Raw genomic sequence first — 23780 nt, forward strand, 5'->3', positions numbered from 1 at the left:
GTCTTCTAGGTCATTTTCTTCGTTATCAAGCTGCCACCATGTGTCACCCTTGAAGGCTCGCTCGTGGCTGTTGATTTCATAGTGTTTGTGGCTTCATCTTCATGACGAGTCTCAAAATTCAAATTGGAGAGAAACGACAGTCCGCTTGTTTGGTGACTTCAATGTCCATGCTGTCTCCCTTCCCGAAACCACTTCGTTGCCATGCACCCAAAATATAGAAGAAGCAACACAGGCCCAATGCAACAAAGATGGAAGTAGCCCAATACATCTACCTTTCCAAATGTGAGTGTTGAGGGAAACAACTTCTAGACCTGCGACACTCCGGTGAAGAAAGGCTGCCTAAGAACATGGACCAACAGCCTCCAGATGACCAGTGTTGACAATGAGGGGGAGAGATTGATGTAGGTGAGTAAGGGTAGCAACACGCACGGGATTTAAAGAAAATAGGTTTGCATGGAAGAAAATTTGACGTGAATATGGTTGTGGGGTTAGCTATGGTACATGGATATGATGAGTAGATGAGGAATGACATGGTGCATGGTGGTGTAGAGAGGGAATGGTGATAATAGAAATGGGTATGAAAGCATGTAGTGTAGAGAGATAAGGCTTGGGATCAGTGGAGAGATGGCATGGTGGAGGTGCAAACAATTGACAATGGATGTTGTGGCATAAGGTATATTAACTATGGAGAATAAGGCATTGGGGTAAGCAAACTTATAGAGAGAGAAGTGGGTTTATGGGTATGGTTAGGTTTAGAGAGAGAAAAGGTGGTGGAAGATTAGTGAAGGTGTAAGGCTATGGGCATGATGGTATGGGATTCCATTATGTAGAGACAAGAGTGTGGGCATGGTGAGGATCATGCAGATTAATGGAAAATGGTAAGAGGGGAATGGATGATGAAGGCATGAAAAGTTGTCTGCACATGGTGAAACAGTGGGAGAAAATGGATTGGTGGGTATGCAGTGTATAAGAGGTCAAACCAGGAGACTGCCATGTCCGGAGATCCTCTGTCTTACTCTCTCTTAAACTTCCTGTCCTTCTCAACGACAATGGAATCCTTCTCCATTTCAATACCAGTCTTGGTGATCAATAAGTCCATAGTCTCCTTACCATGAGCACTTTTCAATTCGAAGAGGCTAGGCTTTACATGTTCAGAATATGCGAAAGGCGACCCTGAGGCAGAAATGGTGCTGCAAATGATCCTCTGAGATGCCTTGTAGGTCAATTGCTAGAGCCTTGTCATAGAGTTTCTGTACAAGCTTGCGGTTAACGAATCTGTCACATATCAAAAGATCCCATGGAGAACAGATAGCAGCAGCACCAACAAGAGGAATATTAACCCCATCCTCTCCAAGATATTTCACCAGAACATTGGCACCAATGCTAGTTCCAACAGCAAATAGAGGAGCCTCTGCTCCCCAAAACGACTCGACATCACATCATCATGCCTTGAGCGTAGGGAAAGAAAGTTGTCATCACAGGCTTCTCATCGCCCTATTGTGACTAACAACCATATTTACTTGTTGTATCATCTCATACTCTCCATTTGATAACCAAAACTGAGCACCCCCTTCAACCTGTATATCCTCTTCTCTACTCACCCTAGTAACAAAGCTTTGGAGATGCAGACTGTACAGGATGATAATGCATGGCTTTCTCAATATGTGAACGCCGTATTTCCGATCAGAAATCCCCATAAACTGAACTCCTAGCTCTGATATTCAGCATCATCAACGTACCAATAACAGGGAAACAAAATGGAAGAAAAGGAGCCAAAACAAAAACAGGGGAAAGATAAACGAGGAAAGAAATAAAAACATGAACGTATTAAAGCCTCATTTCAGGTGACATCCATGGGCTAATACGGGTGAGGAGATCCCAGACTAGAGTTACAAAATATATGAGAAACATGATTCCATTAACTCCAAGCCAAACCACAAAGATAACAGCAAAATTAGTAACAACAGGAAGGAAATGATCCAGAAAATCAAGAGATTCCAGCATATTATCGAACCCAAACTGATGACAAATGCAAAGCAAACCAAAATGAGAAGAATATGAATCAAAGTAAGCAAGAAAATCACCTCAAACTCACCTGCAGCTGCTCTCTACTCCTGTTCTCTCCTTCTTCAAGCTTCACCCTAAAAAATCCATGGAGCCAGCAAGCTACCTTTCCTGTAACTAGTAGTGATTACTACTCAAAAAGTGTTATTTGATAGCTTGTAATTAACTCTTTTAAACACTTTTGAGTAGTAGTTATTACCTTTTAACTCGATTGGCATGTTAAGGACCCTTGCAATCAATTCTAATCAAATTGTGTTAAGTTTTGGTATTTTGATAGCTTTTTTATCACCAAAGCAATCCAAGATTGAGGAGAGTTCTTTGGAATCCATGGCAAAGCAATGGAAAGCTCAGAAACATGAAGAACCAAAGCTTTGAAGTCCTTTGCCATAAGCAAATCCGGAATGCAAGGAGGGGAAGCAAAGAGAAATCTGCCATGAAGCATTCTTGATGACAGTCATGTTAGCCACTTTTGGAGCACTTCCTGGAGTCCAATTTATTTATGCTATATGTCGTTTCGAAGCTCAGGAAGTCAACAATCCAATGCTTTAAACGGTGTGCGATTCAGAGTTGAAATGAATGAGTTACAACCATTGGAAGCCGATCACTCCAAGCTGAAGGAAGAATTTTGCACGGCTGCGAAATCACCCTTTTGCTGCGAAATGATTTCGCAGCCATTTTGCACAGTGCTATGGAATTTCTCCTGAAGTTTCCCGATATTTGCGACCGACTCTTTTAGATCTTTTCTTCAGATATTTTTGTATAAATTTCCATTCTTCTCCTTGTAATCCACCAACCATAAGATTTCTTAGTTAGGAAGGTTGGAAAAACGTCTTTATATATATTCCCTTGCATCCACTGTAAAAAGGATAGATATATAAAAATATAGAATATACAGAGCCTTGCTCTGTTTTTTCCTTCTCTTTCATTTTCATTTTCTTGCTAACCAAACTCTGAGGATTTTTCCTCAGAGGATGAGAGGCTAGGCTTTTCGCCTCTTGGAGTGAGGAAAGCCGGGTAAGTTTCCGCATGCATAAATTGGAAGTTTTGTTGTTTTAGTTTTTAATGAAGAGAAAGTGTGACCCGTTAATGGTTTTTATCTTTTTAGTTAACTTAAAACGCCTTTAAATCACCTGGGCCAACACTTGGTAAGGCAAGTGATCTCCGTCCATGGAGATTCATTAGTTTATCTCTTGCGAGCTTTTGGGAGGTGGTTTGAAGGTAGGATTTTCTAGAATAGCCAACACTTGGTAAGCTTTTGGACTCCAAGGAGACATCCATTAGTTATCTCTTGCGAGCTTTTGACGGGTAATCCAAGGTTAAAGATCACCTTGAATGGCAAGTGCTAGATGAGAGGCATGAGCTATTGCAAGGTGCATCAGTGAGAGGGATTTAGTGTTTGAACCCATTAATGGGAAGCATCTGTACAGCATCGGTTAGAGAATTAACTATATGTTAATTCTCTAATGCGAGGAAAAGAAACAAGTGACCGGAACTCCCTTTTTGTATGAGGAATCTGTGCCTAGTGATCTGAAACTCCAAGAAACACTTTTCTTTGTAAGTAAAATCAGTTACTATTTTTGGTTAGTTTAAAATCAAACCTTTTTTCATTCAAACATCTTTATGTTTTCTTTTAAAGCTAACCTTGAAATGAAAAGGCACCAATTCAACTTTGAATTAATATCATTTGTGAAGTGAAAACCCATCCCAGTGAACGATCCTAGAGCCACTATGCTATAGTAGCTTTGTCTTTGCTACCCTAGTTCATGGTGTAATAGGTTATAAATTTTGTTGATTACTTCCTCAATCAAGGAGCACTAGCTGGACATGAATCAGCTGATACACCAAGTGGGCACGAATCAAGTAGCCTTTCCAGAAAAGGTACTCTCCAGTTCCTCTCACTTCCTCCTTCTTCAACTCGTTTTTTTTTCCTCAAGCTAAGCAAACCTCTCAAAAATATCTCTCATCTCCCCCAAAAAAAAAACCAAACAAAAGCTCTCCCCCCGTTCTCTCCAGAAATCTCCTCTGTTTCTCTCAGCTCATTTTTTTTCCAAAATCCCAGTTCTGCTGCTTCCTCTCTAGAATCCTCTCTTCCCCTCAGAAAAACCTCTTCCCTTTAGGCAAATATCCTTATTGCCTGATTTGCCCCTACAACAATATCTCTGGAAACAGCCACCTCCCAAAAGCAACCTTACTTTCTGCAGAATATTCCCTCTCTCATACGCTCCTCCTAACCGCTTGCAGAGACTTTCTAGAATGCCCCTCCACGTGTCACCCTCGTATTCGCTCCTTGATTCCACTATCTGATGCTATAGCAACCAGACGGGAATCGACACGTGGCTACTCATAGCTGCGACACCTGGCAAAAAGAGTTGCAAAAAAATGCATGAAAGTGAGGTCCCCAAAATGGGGGTCTACAAAAAGCTTTATTAATTGTTTTAATTTTGATCTTAGCTTTGATTTATGTTATTTTGATATAAACTTAGACTTTTTGAATGATCAAAATTATGAGGAATTTCAAAATAAGTGGAGGGAAGCCATATGGAACCAAAGAAGCACAAAAACAGAGGAATTTATGCTCTTGTGAAAATTTCGTAGCCAAAAGAGTCACCCTACGAAAAGAGGCTTTCCCTGCGAAAAATTTTTGCAGCCACAAGACCCCCCCTGCGAAACCACCCCTAGGCACATGTGTGCCATTTTGCAACCCAAAAGCCCATTTCGTAGCTACGAAATGAGCTGCGAAACCACCTGCGAAATTCCCTTTTTGCTACGAAATCCCTCTTTAGCTGCGAAATTCCCTTCCTCCTGCGAAAATTTCAACCGTCATTTGAATACCTATTTAAGCCTCTAAATTCCTACATTTCATTTCGCACAACTATTTTGACCTACGAAAAGCCCCTCCAAGTGCAAAACTCAACCAAAATTAGAGGACCCTTTCCAAGGGAAGTCCAGAGGACATCCATTTAAAGCATAACACCCCACGCACCTCCCCTCACCCTCTAAAGCCTCTTCACTTCAGCCATGGCCAAAACGAGAGGAGCCAAAACCCCATCTCCATTAGCCCGCAGTAGTACACTGAGAGCTTCACCTGTGCGAGACTCAATGATTGAGCCTCCACAACCACTTGCCATCCCACCTTCCGAAGATGGAGCGCCGTCTAGTCTTCCTCAGTAATGATATCAGACCAGGAGACCACCTACTAGACCAAGGGTAAGCTCTTTCCGTCCCAAGAAGTCAGCTAGTCGCCCTCATGCGAAGAAAGCCAGAGTCTCAGCTCCAGTAGAGCCATCAGAGCCTTCATCAGAGCCTCAACAACCTACCACAGAGTCTCAGATTCCTTCTGGGATGACTCCAGATGTGGTTATTAGACGACCTATGGTTACTCAGCCACCCATAGAGGGAAATTTGGATTGCCGGGCTAGGCCATTCCACTTTGAGCTATGTTTTGACAGAGAGACTTTCAGACACCAGCCAGAGCTCAGAGATTCATTCCACTTACTTCAGAGGTACCATTTGGAGCATCTGATGGCTCCAAGGGATTTCTTCTATCCCTAAGTAGCATTAGACTTTTATCAGTCTATGACTACGTATCGCGTCTGGGATCCTACTATCATCCACTTCACTATGGATGGACGTCATGGTATCTTAGGAGCCAAACACATAGCAGAGGCCCTGCGCATTCCATATGAGCCAGTGCGTCCAGAGGATTATAGAGAGTGGGCTCATCTTTCTCAGAGTGATATGGTTCGTATACTGTCCAAGGGGACATCCACATGCTCGTTTATTTTGAGAAAGGAGCTTCCTCCCAGCATGTTTCTTCTAGATGCACTCCTACGCCACAACATATTTCCAATTTAGCACATGGTGCAGAGGAGGGGAGCTATATTGGAGGCCTTGTTTAGGATGTCAGAGGGTTTTTACTTTGGCCCTCATCATCTCATCATGACCGCTCTTCTTTACTTTGAAGAGAAAGTCCACAGGAAGAAGCTACTGAGAGCAGATGCCATTCCACTACTATTCCTGAGGTTGCTTTGTCAGATATTAGAGCACTTGGGCTATCCTTCTGAGCCTCAGCTTAAACGCAGACGCATTTTCCTAGAGATATTCACTCTCGACAAATGGACTAGTATGACGACTTATGTTGCACAGCCAGGAGCCTTAGTTGGACTAGAGCATCCAGAGATACCACAACTAGAGGAGCCATAGCAGCCACAACAGGCACAGCAGGCTGAGATACCTACGGAGATCATAGCACCTGCCCCTGCAATGCCTTCTACAGGACTTACGCTTGAGGTCACATCTTCTGCTCCTCTTACCACTACTGGGACTTCGCCAGTTGTACCAGCTGCATCTATGCCTCATCCATCTGAGTTTAGTATCTCCATATCTATTTCAAAGTTCAGAGGCCTATGTCATACTTTACAGACATTGACCACTACTCAGAGCATCCTTGTCCAATAGATGGCAGCCATACTTGCACATCAGGATCAACTTATCGCTACTCAGACCAAGCATACTGCCATCCTTAGGCAAATACAACAACATTTGGGAATTCTATCGCCACCTGAGCATGATATGCCTGGCCCATCAGAGTTTACAGATCCATCCTAGGATGCTCCTCTAGCAGAGCAGACTGTGCCCCCCTAAGAAGACGACTACAGGAGAGATCGAGACACTGATCCCGAGCACTCAAACTTCTACAATCGAGCCATCATCTCCACATGATCCTCCCATCACCATCTGATCATAAATCTATTTTCTTTTTTGTATTTACTTATTACAATAGAACTCGTGATCCCATGTTTTTGATGTTTTATATACTAGGATTGGATGTATTACTTGTTTTTTATTCATAGTGTACTTTCTTAAAGTAATACATATCCATCAATTTTTAGTATACTGGGCATAATATCATTTTATTTCCTCTACTCATAATTTTTTGTTGTTTTTGAATCATGTGGTTTCTCCTAAACGACTCAAACTCCATGTCACTTAGGAGGTGCCACTTCCTCCCTGTATTTTTAATCGCTCTTGCCACATTGAGGACAATGTTCAACTTGGTTGGGGGGAAGAGAGTTGAGGAAGCAAGTTTTTGTTATTAACGCTAAGTTATTTTGATAATTTAATTGCTTTTTGCTTAATTTTAATTTTTTTTAAAGTTTTTATTCTACTTTCCATGGTTATTAAGGAAAAATTCTCAAAATGAAATGGGAGAAATTGAATTTTTGTCTTTTTACTTGACTTAGAGTTTGTATTATGCTTACTAAAGTTGACGAATTGTTGAAACTTCTATTGAATTCAACTTTAGTTCTTCCACTTTAAGCTATTCACACACTTTGCACACTAGGTTCCGATTATAAGATGAAAAACTATATCACCCCCTTGACTTAGGAAAATTTAGACTTGGTACTTTTGACCTCATTTAATAGTGTTGGGACACCTTATAAAAGGCCAATGAGCCTTTGAAAAAAAAAAAGAAAAAAAATGTTTTACTTACCTTGAAACCCGAGCAAGGTCTGAGAGGTATATGGTGAAAATCTTTAAAACCTAGTTCCCTAAGCCTTCTATGGACCCGCATTTTTCACATGCGCTCCCACTCGATCGGTGAGACTCGCTTTTTATTTGTGAAAAATTAATTTTTAGAAAAGTCGGAGTCGCCACTTGTTTTATTTTTATTTTAAAGGGAAAATAGAACAAGAAAGAAAAACCCTAAAAAAAAGGTGACTCCATAATTTTTGGAAAAGCATGTATTTGAAAACCCAAGTCTTGGTCTGGGGATCAGGTTACTTATTGGGAAGGTACCTCTAGGAGGTAGCACCCCTCTAAGCCCTATAAAGGTCTCTACTGACAAAGTTAAGGGAAGTGTGGCCATTAATCAGTTAATTATAGGTACCTAAGTAGGCTAGGTGATTTCAAATATTGCATGCCAAACAAGATCAAATTACAATAAAGGAGAGTTAGGGTGCATACTTGGACGGCTTCTCAAAACGCTATCATAAAACATGAAAGTTTGTATTGAGATACATCACACAACATGCATTTTATCAAAGATAATCAAACAATCATCAAATATATATCAAGACAATCAAACAGGATAGCAAGCATGGGCATAGTATGCAATGACAATCATATTCATAGGGTTTAGAAAGTGGGTATTAGGGAACGTACCTGGATAGCATATATAACTCCTAATGCGCTTCCTCAGGACATGGAGGGTTAGATAATAAATAATAAATAATAAATCCTAGCATGCTTATATAATTAATTAGCAAAAATTATCAGAATACGGAATAATTAATTATCATATATATCTTGTATACAATTCCTAAAAAGAAAAATGTGAATATGATTACAATAAATAGTAGAGTGGTAGCAAAAATAAATTTTGAAAAGATTTTCTTATGTAGGGGTTTCACTAATTCCCCAATTGATATACACAAATCTAGCTTGGAATTATCCCATTTGTTTGGGACCACAAGCTTGGATTCATGTCTTACTCAAAACTGTAATTTTATTTGAAATTTAAGAAAGATGCAAACCGATCAAAATGTGGTTGCACATTATTTGAGAAAATGAGATTTTGATCCTAAGAACTCTAAATGAATTTTTGAAATGGATTGTTAAGGGGATCTTTTGACTCTAAGAAACTCTAAATGAATTTTTGAAATGGATTTTTAAGGAACATGAGATTTTGAGAATATTGTTATGTTTTAAAGATAAAAGAAGTTAATTTGAAAACAATAAAATGTATGAATCAAAATACAAAGAAAAAAGAACAAAATCACAAAGTAAAATTTTTAACAACCGATAAAATTGAAGTGGTGGGAATGGAGGCCAATCTTCACTATCTTCCGATAGCCTCTAAAAATTGAATTTGACAAAGGATGACCAAAGTGATAAACTAAAACCTTAGATCTTACAAGCACTGAAACTTTAAAAACATTTAATCTTAAGATAAACTTAATCAAGCACTAAATATTATGTGATCTTTAAAACGGTACAAGCGATACGTATTAACTAATATTGACAATTTTGAGTCATAAATCTAATCGGCTAACTAAACAATTGAATAAAAGAAAACAAACACATAAACTAAATAAAATTAGTCAAAAACTAAAATGAATTATTTTTAAACACAAAATGATAACATGGGGATAGATTAAACTAATTGCCTGCAATTCGAAAGCATAGAATGAATAGAAAAATGAAATTAACAATTTTAAAACATAAACTAAATAGTATGAAACCAATCAAACTAATGAAAATTCTAAAAAACAAATCAACTAAAACAAGATCAATCAAAACTAAAATAATTTTTTTTTTACTTTTTATTTATTTTTATTTATTTTAAAACGTGAATATATCAACGTGGAATGAAATAAATTAACCAACTTAAATTCTAAAACTAATAAACTAAAAGGATGAATCATGAATTAAAATTAACAACCTTTAGATATCAAAAGAGTGACATGGAATCAATTGAACTAATAAACTGAAATTTTAATAACATCTAAACCAAAAGATAAATTAAAACTAAATTGAATAAAATTATGAATTTCCTAATTGAGAAAAAAAAATAATGTTAATCTGAATTCTAAATTTTTAACTATCATAACAAATTATCTAAACTCTAAAAAATCTTAACTTTTCCATTATTAACAAAAATTGCCAAAACCAATACTAAAGAACTAATTTGTCAAACTAAGAAAATAAATTATAACTACATTGAACAAAAACATAATTTTCAAGCTAGAATAATAAATCAAAAATAATTTATTTATAATTGGATAAATATATATATGATCAATTATTTTAATGAAATAAAATTTTATAAGAGTGCTTAAACCTAAAGTAAAATTAAAAACTAACAAAAATGATTTTTAAAAACCAAATCTCTAACCTATAGAATCAATTTTAATTATAATTAAATAAATTACAAGGCATTAAATTGGTAACAAATGAATAAATAAATAATCAATAATTAAATGAATCAAAACCACATCAAATAAAGATTAAAACATGTATTTATTTTTTTTTAAGTAAAGCTACCTAAAATCATATTTTATGAATTTAATATAATACATTAAAACTAACCTTTAACGTGATGAATAAAAAAAATTAAACAAATGTGAGATTGTATTGCCATATTAAAACAAACACGTGTTGAAGCTAATAAACAAATCAACCCACTCAACCCAATATAATAATCCGAAAATGGTACATCACAAGACATCAAAGCTCCACCAAATGTAATAACTTAAACAATTAAACCACAAGTAACATTTTTTTTTATTTTTTATTGCCATATTCAAATGAAAAATATAATAATCTAAACTGAAATGAAACCAAATTTATATATATATATATTTTCAAAGCAACCCAATGTAGAAAACAAATCAACTTACCAGCGGCTAGGTGCGTGGACTATTCTTCTCAAAAGTGGCAGCTGTGTAAGTGGATGGTATGATGAGTCAAATCTGGTCGGCTATGCTTGCTCCAAAGCAATCCGAATGGTGTTTGGTTTGCTGTGGTGTTTAGGGACAGGTAGCAATAGGTTGTAGCATGGAGATGGTGCTCAAAAGTGCCACCCGTGGAGGCTCTATTGGTGCATGTCTGTTGTGGTGTTTAGGGGCAGGTGGCAATAGGTTGCAGCGTGGAGATGGTGCTTTTTCTAATTCTGAAAACTGAAGCTCACAAAAAACGTTAGGTCATGCCGTGTTGATGCAATGCCACAATCTATTCTTCCTTTCTATCCGAAAAAAAACCACTGCAAGATGGAGAAGATTATTCTCCCTTTCTTGGAGAATGGTCCCGCCAGCTGATCGTTCCTCTCTCAAAGACGTGAATTTCCCCTGGACTATGTGGTAGATGGTGCGGCCTGTGTATGCGTTCACTTGCAGGTGTGGCTGCGACTTTCGGACCCCAGAATGATGCGGCTACCCCTTCCTTAATCCGGTGATCAGAAAAAAATCTCTCTCAATCCAATGATCAGAAAAAAAAAATCCCTTTTTCTCCACAGCAGCCCGCTCCATCCCCCTTTTTTTTTTTCCTTTTTTTTTTTTTTGAAAATTTTCTTTCCCTAAAAAAAAAAACTCTTCTCTTCCTCTATATCTTCCCCACAAAACTGTCTTCATTCATTCCCATGAGTGTCCTTCTATCATGCCCTGAATCCACCCTTCCAAAACCGACATGATCCCTTTCCATGAGCGTGTTCTGCACCTTCTCGTTGACTCCACCTTCAAGGAAAAATCACTCACCAACCCGGAGAGAGCTAGCAAGCAGTTGCGTGTTGCTGAGTCACCTTCCCAAAGATATTCTCTATTCATTCCTTCTTTCTAAAACACTAAATGATCCATCATTCCAAAAAATGCATAACCTTCCTTATCCATGACTTCTATCAAATATCAGCCTACAGAATTTCATAGAAACATGCTCAGAATCCTCCAGAATGTGCACCCAACTCCTTACCAAAAATGTGCTCCAAGTCCTCCATTTGGCTAATCTATGATAAAAAAAAATCAGTAAAAGTAACTATACTAATAATAATAATAATAATAAATAAATAAATAAATAAATAAGTAAATAAATAAAACATTTAAACAAAATTATTAGATTATCAAGGACAAGTATTACGAAAATGTGACAAAATAATAGGAAAATAAAATAAAGAAGGAAATAGACAAAATAATAAATAAAATAAACAAAAATATAATAATAAAAAGCCAAGATATGCAACTCCATAATAAACGAGCCATGCAAGTCATGCAAGCCATACAAAAAAGCAATCCATACCAACCATGCAAGCATGCAAAAATTCCCTAAAAGGTAACCTAAGTGGGCCTAAGATGCCTAAGTGAGCCTAAGGCGATTAAGTGGGCCTAAAGTGATCTAAGTGGGCCTAGGGTACTAAGTAGGCCTAAAGTGTCTAAATGGGCCTAAAGTGATGCCTAATGGGCCAAGTGTACCTAAATGGGCCTAGGGATACCTAAATGGGCCTAGGGTGCCTAAGTGAGCCTAAAGTGATCTAAGTGGGCCTAAGGTAACTAAGTGGGCCTAAAGTGTCTAAATGGGCCTAAAGTGATGCCTAATGGGCCAAGTGTACCTAAATGGGCCTAAGGATACCTAAATGGGCCTAGGGTTACCTAAATGGGCCTAGGGTGCCTAAGTGCTATCCTAAAAAAAGCAAGAAAAGTCGAAGTCTAAGTTAGGGCTGCCAAGGGTCACAATAAGGGGCCAGATAATCCCTCAACTAAAGTCTCCGAGGTGGCTTAGAAAAGATAGGCTACACGAGTATTAATGGGCCACCAGGGAATTGCTATAAACGACATGTGCGAGGAAGACAAAATAGAGGGTCTACACCTTCATTGGTTGAGAGTCACCGACCTCAATGCTCGTTACAAGGGTGAATAGGTGGAGTTTAACATACTGTAGGTGCTTGGGTATTAAAATTCATTCTCAAAAGTCCGGGGTAAAATCTGAGGAGTTAGTGGTTGAAAGATCCTTAAAGCTTGATGCCCTAAACCTTAATTGGTTGGGAGTCATCGATGGACCCCCGTTACATGGACAATTTAGAAAAGAATACCTTTAAGCCTTTTACTCCTACAATGAAAAAAAAAAATTGTGAACCAAGAGGTGTGTTCTTAGCCTATTGAAGGTTGTCAGTCTGCTAAGTGTTGAAAAAGAACTAGGTTGGGGGGAGAGGTTAGTTCAGCATACTATATTCAGAAGCTAATAAGTAACACTAAGATTTTTGTGGAAGAGTAAGGTTTGGCCATTTGAGAGTGGAAATTCTTTTAAAGCTTAAATTTGCATAATGTTTTCTCTTTATGAATTGTGATTAGACAAGTTATTTGATAACTCTTGTTGAAGTTTGAGTTTTATATCCTTAATGTTCCATGAGAGAATATGCTCTACATCATGCCACTTGAAATTTTTTTGGAGTGATCAACATGATGTTGTAAATTATAGTACTGTTTATTTTTCTTTTTCTCTCCTTCATTGCTAAGGGACTAGCAATATGTCAGTTGGGGGGAGTGATTACTACTCAAAAAGTGCTATTTTATAGCTTTCAATTAACTCTTTTAAACACTTTTGAGTAGTAGTTATTACTTTTTAACTCAATTGGCATGTTAAGGACCCTTGCAATCATTTTTAATCAAATTGTGTTAAGTTTTGGTATTTTTGATGGCTTTATGATCACCAAAGCAATCTAAGATTGAGGGAGAGCTCTGTATAATCCATGGCAAAGCAAATGGAAGCCCATTTACAGGAAGAATCCAAGCTTTGGAGCTTTGTAGTCCTTTGCCAAAAGCAAATCAAGAATGCAAGGAGGAAAAACAAAGAGAGGAATCTAACATGAAGAAATTCAAGAGGATGGCAACTGTAGGACACATTTTGAGCACTTCCTGGAGTCCATTTTATGCATACTATATGTCGTTTCGAAGCTCGGGAAGTCAGGAGTCCAACGCTTCAAACAGTACACAAATCAGAGTTGAAATGAAGAATTATGGCCATTGGAAGACAATTACACCAAGTTGAAAGGCAATTTCGCAAGTTGCTAAATCATAAAGTGCTAGCTGCGAAATCAACATTTTCTTGCAAAATGGAGACTTTCAGCTTGCAAAATTTTCACAGCTCATTTTGCAAGCTGCGAAATCCACCTATGTGCTTCCAGATATTTGCGATCGACTCTTTTAGATTTTTTCTTCAGATATTTGTTGTTTAAATCCCCATTTTCTCCTTGTAATCCACCAATCCTAGGATTCCTTAGTTAGGAAGTAAGAAGAAAGGGTGAATAACCTCCTATATATATTTTGTAATTTTCTTTCTATAGATATCTCGGGAGCTTGTTCTCAGAGACCAAATTTTGTATAGTTTTGAAGAAAGTAATACACAGAGCTTTGCTCTACCTTACATACTCATTTTGATTGTATTTTTCTCACTAGCCAAACAAGCTTTGGGGATGTTTCCTCAGAGAATGAGTGGCTAGCCTTTTTGTCTCTTGGAGTTAAGGAAGCTGGGTAAGGTGCCAAATGCAAAAATTTGAAGTTTTGTTGTTTCAGCTTTTAATGAAGAGAAAGTGTGACCTATTAATAGTTTCTATGTTTTTCGTTAACTTAAAATACCTTAAAATCACCTGGGCCAACACTTGGTAAGGCAAGTGATCTCCATCCATTGAGATACACTAGTTTATCTCTTGCGAGCCTTTGGGAGGTGGTTCAAATGTAGGATTTTCTAGAATAGCCAACACTTGGTAAGCTTTTGGACTCGAAAGAGACATCCATTAGTTATCTCTTGCGAGCTTTTGAAGGGTAATACAAGGTTAAGGATCACCTTGAGTGGTAAATGCTAGGTAAGAGGCACGAGCCATTGCAAGATGAATCAGTGAGAGGGATTTAGTGTTTGAATCCATAAAAGGGAAGCATCTGTACCACACCCGTTCGGGAAATAACCATATGTTAAATCCCCAATGTGAGGAAAAGATTCAAGTGACCGGAACTCTATTTTTGTAATAGGAGCCTGACCCTAGTGATCCAAAAACTCCAAGAAACACCTTTCTTTATAAGTAATTTCAGTTACTATTTTTGGTTAGTTTAAAACCAACCATTTTTCAACCAAAGTTTATGTTTTCTTTTAAAACTAACCTTGAAATGAAAAAGACACCAATTCAACTTTGAATTAATATCAGTTTTAATTTGAAAACCCTTCCCAGTGAACGATCCTAGAGCCACTATGCTATGCTAGCTGAGGCTATCCTAGTACATAGTGAAATAAGTTATAAATTTTGTTGATTACTCTTGTCTGAGGACCAAAATCAAGGTACACTAGTTGATTGATCACCAATCAATAAGACATACACCACATGAGCACAAAATCAGGATGAGAACTAGAACATTAGCTTAGGATACTTGACCACATGTGGGTGCATATGTGTACATGAATTTCTAGTGGTAGAGTTTTAGCAGTGCATCAGATGAGGGTTTATCCAATGTTGGTTAAAAGATTTGCAGTTTTGGTTGGATCTGATTTTGGTACTACGGTCACATCTTAGCACATGTTTGGTTCAACCTTAGATAGGTTCCATAATACTAGGATTCCTTTTTTTATGTACTCTTCTTCGCCTTTTATATTATTTATGTATATTTTCTTCTTTTTTGCCACTTGGCTTTACTATGTAGACTCATCTTAGACCTTCCACTCCATACCTTTAATTAAGATACTTGATTCATTTCTCAACTCATAACTCTTTATCATTTTCTCATTTAGTTCATGAAGTGTATCTTTTTTAACACATTTTTTTTTCATAATACCCACCTCGGTTACCTTGTTTTTTCTTTTGGAGTTAGTGTTGATGAATGAATCAAGATTGTTTCAATTTAGGTAAGAGAGTTAGTTCTATGTTGGAGTCACCCTTCATTTTGTATCATTGTCCCAAGGGTTGTGTTGATATTTCTCATTGTATCATTATAGGCTATTTTTTCTTAGTAGATCTGTGTTTTTAGTTTAGAGCCAACTGCGTGGATTCAAGTATAGGGTTAATTAGTCAGGGTGTTAGATCAAATTAGTATGGATCAACAGGTGGTGACTGTGGATCAGTTAGCTACTACCATGACCAGTGTCCATGAGGCAATCAGTGGTTTGAGTTAGAGAATAAACCAGGACCAGAGTACACAAAAGCAAACCTCTTAAGATCTGATATCACCAGACTCAATTGTTTCCCATTTTTAACAGATATAACATTACTACTCAAAAAGGGCTATTTGATAGCTTGTAATTAACTCTTTTAAACACTTTTGAGTAGTAGTTGTTACCTTTTAACCCAATTAACATATTAAGGACCTTTGCAATCACTTCTAATCACTTTGTGTAAGTTTTGGTGTTTTTGTTAGTAATTTGATCACCAAAGCAATCCAAGTTTGAGGAGAGTTATTTGGAATCCATGGCAAAGCAATGGAAAGCTCAGAAACATAAAGAGCCAAAGCTTTGAAGCTTTAAAGTCCTTTGCCATATGCAATCCGGAATGCAAGGAGGGGAAGTAAAGAGAAAATCTGCCATGAGACATTCTTGATGACAGTCATTTCAGCCACTTTTTGAGCACTTCCTGAAGTCCAATTTATACATGCTATATGTCGTTTCGAAGATTAGGAAGTCAAAAATCCAATGCTTCAAACGGTTCGTGAATCGGAGTTGAAATGAAGAAGTTAGAGTCATTAGAAGCAGATCACTCCAAGATGAAAGCCAATTTCGCAGGGCTACAAAATCAGCCTTTAGCTGCGAAATCAGCCTTTGGCTGCGAAATGATTTCGCAGCCATCCTGTTTGTGCGCCTGCGAAATTCTCCTGAGTGCTTCCAGATATTTGCGACCGACATTTTTTTATATTTTGCTTCAGATATTTGATGTCTAAATCCCAATTCTCTCATTGTAATCCACCAATTATAGGATTCCTTAGTTGTTAAGCAAGAACACAAGAGTAAACAACCTCTTATATATTGTTTTGTAATTTTCATTTTATGATATCTCGGGAGCTTGTTCTCAGAGAACCAACTTTTTGTATAGTTTGAAAGGAAGTAAAATACAGAGCTTTGCTCTGCCTTACCTTCTCACTTTGATTGTATTGTTCATTCACTAGCCAAACAAGCTCTGAGGATGTTTCTTCAGAGGATGGGTGGCTAGGCTTTTTATTTCTTGGAGCTAAGGTAGTCGGGGAAATGGCCGAATGCAAGAATTGGTAGTTTTGTTGTTTCAGCTGTTAATGAAGAGAAAGTGTAACCCGTTTATGATTTCTATGTTTTTAGTTAACTTAAAACGCCTTCAATTCACCTGAGCCAACACTTGGTAAGGCAAGTGATCTTCGTCCATGGAGATGCACTAGTTTACTTCTTGCGAGCTTTTGGGAGGTGACCTGAAGGTAGGATTTTCTAGAATTGCCAACACTTGGTAAGCTTTTGGACTCTAAGGAGGCATCCATTAGTTATCTCTTGCGAGCTTGAGAAGGGAAGTCCAAGGTTAATGATCACCTTGAATGGCAAATGCTAGGTGAGAGGCACGAGCCATTGCAAGTTGCATCAGTGAGAGGGAATTAAAGCTGAAATCCATTTAAGGGATGCATCTGTACAACACCGATTAGAGAATTGACTATATGTTAATTCTCTAATGCGAGGAAATGAACCAAGTGACCGAAGCTCTGTTTTTGCATGAGGAACCTCCCCTGTGAACCTGAACCTCCAAGGAATGTTTTTCTTTATAAAGTAATACCCATTACTTTCTTTTTAGTTAGCTTGAAACCAAACCTTTTTCAACCAAAGTTTATGTTTTCTTTTGAAACTAACCTTGAAATGAAAAGACACCAATTCAACTTTGAATTGGTATCAGTTGTAAGTTGAAAACCCTTCCCAGTGAACGATCCTAGAGCCCCTATGCTATACTAGCTTATGCTATCCTAGTGCATGGTGATATAGGTTATAAATTTTGTTGATTACTCCCATCAGGGGACCAAAATCAAGGTACACCAGCTGGGAACATACGAATCATATAACATGCTACACTATTTACTTTACACGATCAGACCGAGGTAGCCCCACTAGTTCAGATACCATATGTTCCTCTCCCTATTATAGATGATGCATGTATTACTAAGCAGGAGGCTCACATGTAGAAGTTAGAACAGAAGATAAGACATATGATAGTTATAGAGGGCTAGCCTATTTGGGATGACATGTATCAAGTGTCAGTTGCTAACTTGCCTCATAAGTTTAGGATGCTTGATATTGATCATTACATGGGAATAGAGTGCCCTCGTATTCATTTGAGATTATACAAAATAGTCATGCGAGCCCATGACCTAGATGAAATGTAGATGATTATGCTTTTTCCCTTGTCACGGAGTGGGGTTGCGCAACGTTGGTATGCATCCTTAGATATGTTGCGTAACGTACCTGAGAGAATTTGACACATGATTTTTTGAGCCAGTATGCGTTCAATAGTGATGTTGACGTATCTAGAAGAGAGTTGAAGGCTCTCAAATAGAGGCATGATGAGTCAACCATTTTTTTCACCTCTCAATGGAAAGGAAATGTTGCCCAGATTATCGAGAGGCCTAAGGAGAGTGAGCAGATTGCCATGGTTATTAGGAACTTACAACCCATATTTGCTCAACATTTTGTAGGCATCATTTTTTAGGACTTCCAACCTTTGATCTTGGCCATTTTTAGTGTAGAGGAGGGCATCTCTCGAGGGTTATGAACTGATTCTTCCTCTTCAGATCCAAAGGAGAAAAAACCTATTTCATCCAACCGATCAGCAGAGGTAGACTCTATCAGTTATTAGAGACGGATGGGTGATTTTTCATTTTTCCATAGACTGTTTAGACAGTTTCATGCTAGACCATTGGCAATTCGGGCTCGGTTCCCTCATCCGCAGTATCAGTTTCCCTAATCTTATGTGCAACCATAGTTGACTCTACATATGCTACCTCTTTCTCGACCACAACAACCATATATGGTTGCTTATACCACAACTAGATCGACTGTAGGATATGCCAGAGTTAGGTTTTTTTAGCCTTAGAGGCCTTCTACACCTAGATTTATGAGACTGCTCTTAGACATAGGGATGCCATTAAGTCGAGTTTTTCAAAAGCTCTCTAAGGCAGGTCTTTTTGACTTTTTTTGCCTCCTAGACCATTACTGTAGTTGATTCCTCATCATTTTCGACTACATGAGAATTGTCTTTACCACTAGACTTCAGGGCATCTGACAAATCATTACACTGCCCTTTGACATGTTATTCAGGACCTCATTGATAAGGGTTTGGTTAACCTGGAGACGCTCAATGTTACTACAATCCCTTTACTAGCCCACTCTACACATGCAGTAGCACAACCTATTAGTTCACATTATTTTGATTATGATGATGCTGGGGATAGTATTTATATGATGGGTTGGGGGTCATTTGAGCCAAAGCTTATCATTTGACTCTCATTTTGGAGAAGTTGTTGAGAGGAGGGTTGCCTTGATAGGTCAAAGACCGTATATTGTTTTGACCTTAGATGAGGTGATGTATGAGTAGAGGTCATGTTTTACTTTGATTTCAAATGTTAGGGTTCTACATCACCCATCGGTTTCTTTTTCTACTTCTCATTATAATACGACCACCATTTTTATTCTATCTTCTAGTCTTTCAAATCTTGATCTCTCCAAGGAGATTTAGTATGTGATTTGGGGTACGAGAGTGACCTGATAGTAGCCTCCAATAGTGACTAGACCTTTTGAAGGAGAGACTTCTAGAGATGAGGTGAGAGGAGGATTATGAGATCATGAGATAGTTGTAGGCAACTCAGGCATGCATATCTATTTGGAGCTTCTTAGCCATATCCACTACTCATCGTGAGGCATTAGTCATAGTTTTGAGTCGGATACAGTTTGATACTACCACTTTGTCGAATGGGTTGTTACATAAGTTGACAACTAATAGGGCCTCCTGTATAGTTTTTTCTAATGATAACCTCCTGCATAAGGGCATTGACCATACTCAACCTCTCTACATTACTATTGGTTGTTTAGGTCATCAAGTCCCATATGTCTTGTTGGATAATGGATTAACACTAAACGTTTGCCCTATATCTGTTATTGTCGCTTTGGGTTTTGGACTAGTCGATTTTAGTCTCTCTACACAAATCGTGCGAACCTATGATAATACACGTAAAGAGGTTATGAGGACATTGATGCTAGGCATCCAGGTCGGGCTAGTTACATTTTTTACGCTATTCCAAGTTTTGAAGGTACCTATGTCATTCAACATGTTATTGGGTCGACATTGGATCCATAAGGTTAGAGCTATACTATCTTCCTTTCATTAGAAGATGAAGTTTATTCATGATGGTCGGGTTATCATGGTTCGATCATCTCATGATACTGCTATTTCATTTAAGGCTATATTGGAGATTAGTCACAATGATGAAGACCTATTCTTGATTGGATTTACCTTTGATGAGGTCTAGACCATCGAGATGTTTGACAATCCTGCAAGAGATTATCTTCCATTGCCTTTTGATGAGTTTGGTAGCAGAGTTGTGATAAGGATGATGCGGAGTATGAATTACTTGCCCGATTTGGGGTTAGGTAGGAGGCAGTAGGAAGTCTTTGATTTTGTGTTTGATGTGGAACGAGACTTACCATTTGGTTTGGGGTTTGAGCCTACTCATCAAGATTATATCTATGTAGCTCGCTTGCACCAAGCTTGCCTCTTAGTTTGATTGAGGCACCTACCTTTTGATTATTTTGAGTGGTTGGCTAATGTCGTTAATATTCCCAAAAAAGACAACAAAATTAGAGTTTGTGTTGACTTCAAAGACCTTAATAAAGCCAGTCCTAAGGATGATTTTCCCATTCCACATATTAATATGTTGATTGATAGCACTACGGGTCATTCAATGTTGTCTTTCATGGATGAGTTTTCTGGGTATAATCATATTTTGATGACTCTAGAGGACATGGAGAAGATTGCTTTCATCATTGAGTAGGGTACCTATTGCTATAGAGTTATGCCATTTAGGTTGAAGAACGCATGACCCACTTATTAAAGGGCAACCACTACTTTGTTTCATGATATGATGGGATGTTAAGGTATACGTTAATGATATGATTGTGAAATCCCAAGATAGAGCATATCACCTAGTAGCTTTAGAGAGATTCTTTGAGAGGATTCAAAAGTTCATATTGAGGTTAAACCCCAAAAAGTGCACCTTTAGAGTTATTTCTGGAAAATTATTGGGACATATGCTCAGTGAGCAAGGTATAAAAGTTGATCCAAATAAGATTAGAGCCATCCTTGACATGCCTATGCCGAAGACTGAGAGAGAGATTAGGGGTTTTTTAGGCAAATTATAGTACATCAGTTGTTTCATAGCTATATTGACAAACATATGTGAGCCTATCCTTCATCTGTTGAGGAAGAACCAACCTACAGTCTGGAATGATAATTGTCAATGAGTTTTTGAGAGGATTAAGGAGTATATACTTTCTTCTCTAGTTTTAGTGCCTTTTATATAGGATGCCCACTGCTTTTGTACTTGTCAATTTCAGACATGGCCTTGGGATACATGTCAACTTAGCTCGATGGCTTAGGGAATGAGCGAGCTATTTGTTATTTGAGTAAAAGAATGTCGGAGTATGCGATGAGATATGTTATGATTAAGCGCTTCTGTTTGGCATTGCTTTGGGCTACTTGGAGATTGCGGTATTATATGACAGAGTATTTTGTACATTTGATCTCTCACTTAGATCCCTTAAGATATTTGTTTGATAGACCCACATTGATATGTAGATTGATGAGATGGTTAGTGTTGTTGACTAAGTTTGACATCTGATATGTTTCTCAAAAGTCTGTTGAGAGGAGTATTGTTGTAGATCATTTCGTCTCACTTATGATATTTGATAGTAGAGTAGTTGATGATGACTTTCCAGAAGACGAGATTTTTGTTATGACCAGTTTTTTAGGATGACATATGTATTTCGATGGAGTTACTAACAACTTCAGGTCTGGGATTGGTGTATTGTTGATATCTCCTCATGGTGACCATATCCCAAGATCAATTCGTTTGACATTTTATGATAGTTATCCTACTCTTGAGCTTGGGATAAGATAGATGGAGGTGTTTGGTGGCTTTAACCTTGTACTTAGGTAGATTTAGAGTGATTGGAATATTAGAGATATGAAGTTGAGGCCATACTATGCTTATTTAGAGCTATTGGTTAAGAGATTTGATGAGTTGAGATATACACATTTGCCTAGAGCGCATAATCGATTTATTGATGCCTTAACTACTCTGGTTTCCATGGTGGATATTCCTATTAATGTTGTCATCTGCCCTTTATTAATTGAGTCGAGGACCTACATGACCCATTATTGTATGATCGGAGAGATTGACATCCAAGATTTTGGTACTATGATATCTACCACTTCCTCAAATTTGGCACATACCCCGATATTGCTTCAACTAAAGACCAAAGAACATTGAGACAGTTAGCTACCAAATTTATGATTTGTGGGGAGTTACTATATAGATATTCAACTAATGGTGTCTTGTTATTATGCTTAGATCGAGCCTCTGTAAGTCGAGTAATGAGAAAGGTTCATGTTGGATTTTGTGGACCACATATGGGAAGCCACATGCTAGCTTAGAAGATCATGAGGACTAGATATTTTTAGCTGACCATGGAGACTGATTTTTGTCAATTCGTCTAAAGATGTCAAGAGTGTCAGATGCATGGTGACCTTATTCACATGCCACCATCAAATTTGCATGCATTGACCTTACCATGGTTGTTTTTTGTATGGCACATTGATATTATTGGGAAGATTTCACCGAAGGCTTCCAATGGCTATGAGTTCATCCTTATTGCCATCAATTACTTCACCAAGTGGGTGGAAGCTGCATTATATACTAAGTTGACTTCTGCTAGAGTTGCCAATTTCATCAGATCATGTATCATAGGCCATTATGGGGTACCTCATGAGTTTATTTCAGATAGGGGTACACTTTCGAGCCGAGGTTGACACTTTGTTATAGAAGCATGGTATCCAACATCATAGATCTCTTGCATACAAGCTACAAACTAGTGGGGTAGTAGAGGTTGTGAATAAAAACGTTAAGAGGATTTTAAAGAAGATGATTGAGATTTCTCGTGATTGGCCAGAGAAGCTCTTCTTCGCTTTGTGGGCATATCATACTTCTTTTCGCATCTTTATAGGAACCATACCTTACTGTTTGGTATACAGTATGGAGGCTATTTTTCCCATTGAGATTAAGATAGGGTCACTAAGAGTAGTCTTGGAACAACATATTTATGAGACTGAATGGACTCAGGCTCAATTTGATCAGCTTAACCTTTTGGATGAGAGAAGATTGAAGGCAGTAGATCATGTTTAGGCTAATTAGAGGGGGATAGCCTATGCATTCAAGAAACAGTTCAAGCTTAGACAGTTTCAGAAAGGTGATTTGGTATTGAGGATTCTTAGAGGATTGATTAGAGATCCTCATGGCAAGTTTAGGCCTAACTAGAGTGGACCCTACTTTATTAGGGAGTTGACCTTAGAGGAGGCTGCATGGCTAATGGATTTGGATAGAAATCAGTTCTCAGAACCGACCAATGTAGATCAATTGAAGAAGTATTATGTTTGAGACCATGGCTAGAGGCGACCTTCATTTTGGTTAGCCTTATACTTGATCACCTTTATATTTCATATGATCCTTTGCTAGCCATTTGAGCCTCATGAGAGTAATGGCCTTTTGTTTCTTATTGCCTTGACTTGGCTATCTTTGTTGTGCCAAGTTAAGACCCCGTAGTGAGTAAGATGTGTGGTCATGGATTTTATGGGTGATTGGATCTAGAGTGATGTTGTGTCACTCCTTGTTTGTATTTTCATTTCTTATCTTTCACCCTACACTTTTATAGAGTTGTCGTCATTGAGTATTCATTTTCTTCTTGGTTTGTTGTTGTTTACTGTTGCTCATTTATTTTAATCTTTTTCTCCTCATTCTTTCTCTACATTTTGTTTCATCACCTATGACGCTGGATTGATAGTTGTTCACTTATCTTTGTGTTGATAAGGATCATATCACTCCTCATTTCATCTCCTTATGGGTTTGATCTTGAGATTTGAGGATTCTATGGGCTCTTCTCTTTCTTGAGATAGTGATTATATTTGGATGAGGGATGTA

This window comes from Vitis vinifera, chromosome 19 (genome assembly GCF_030704535.1).
Source record: "Vitis vinifera cultivar Pinot Noir 40024 chromosome 19, ASM3070453v1".
Taxonomy (NCBI): Eukaryota; Viridiplantae; Streptophyta; class Magnoliopsida; order Vitales; family Vitaceae; genus Vitis; species Vitis vinifera.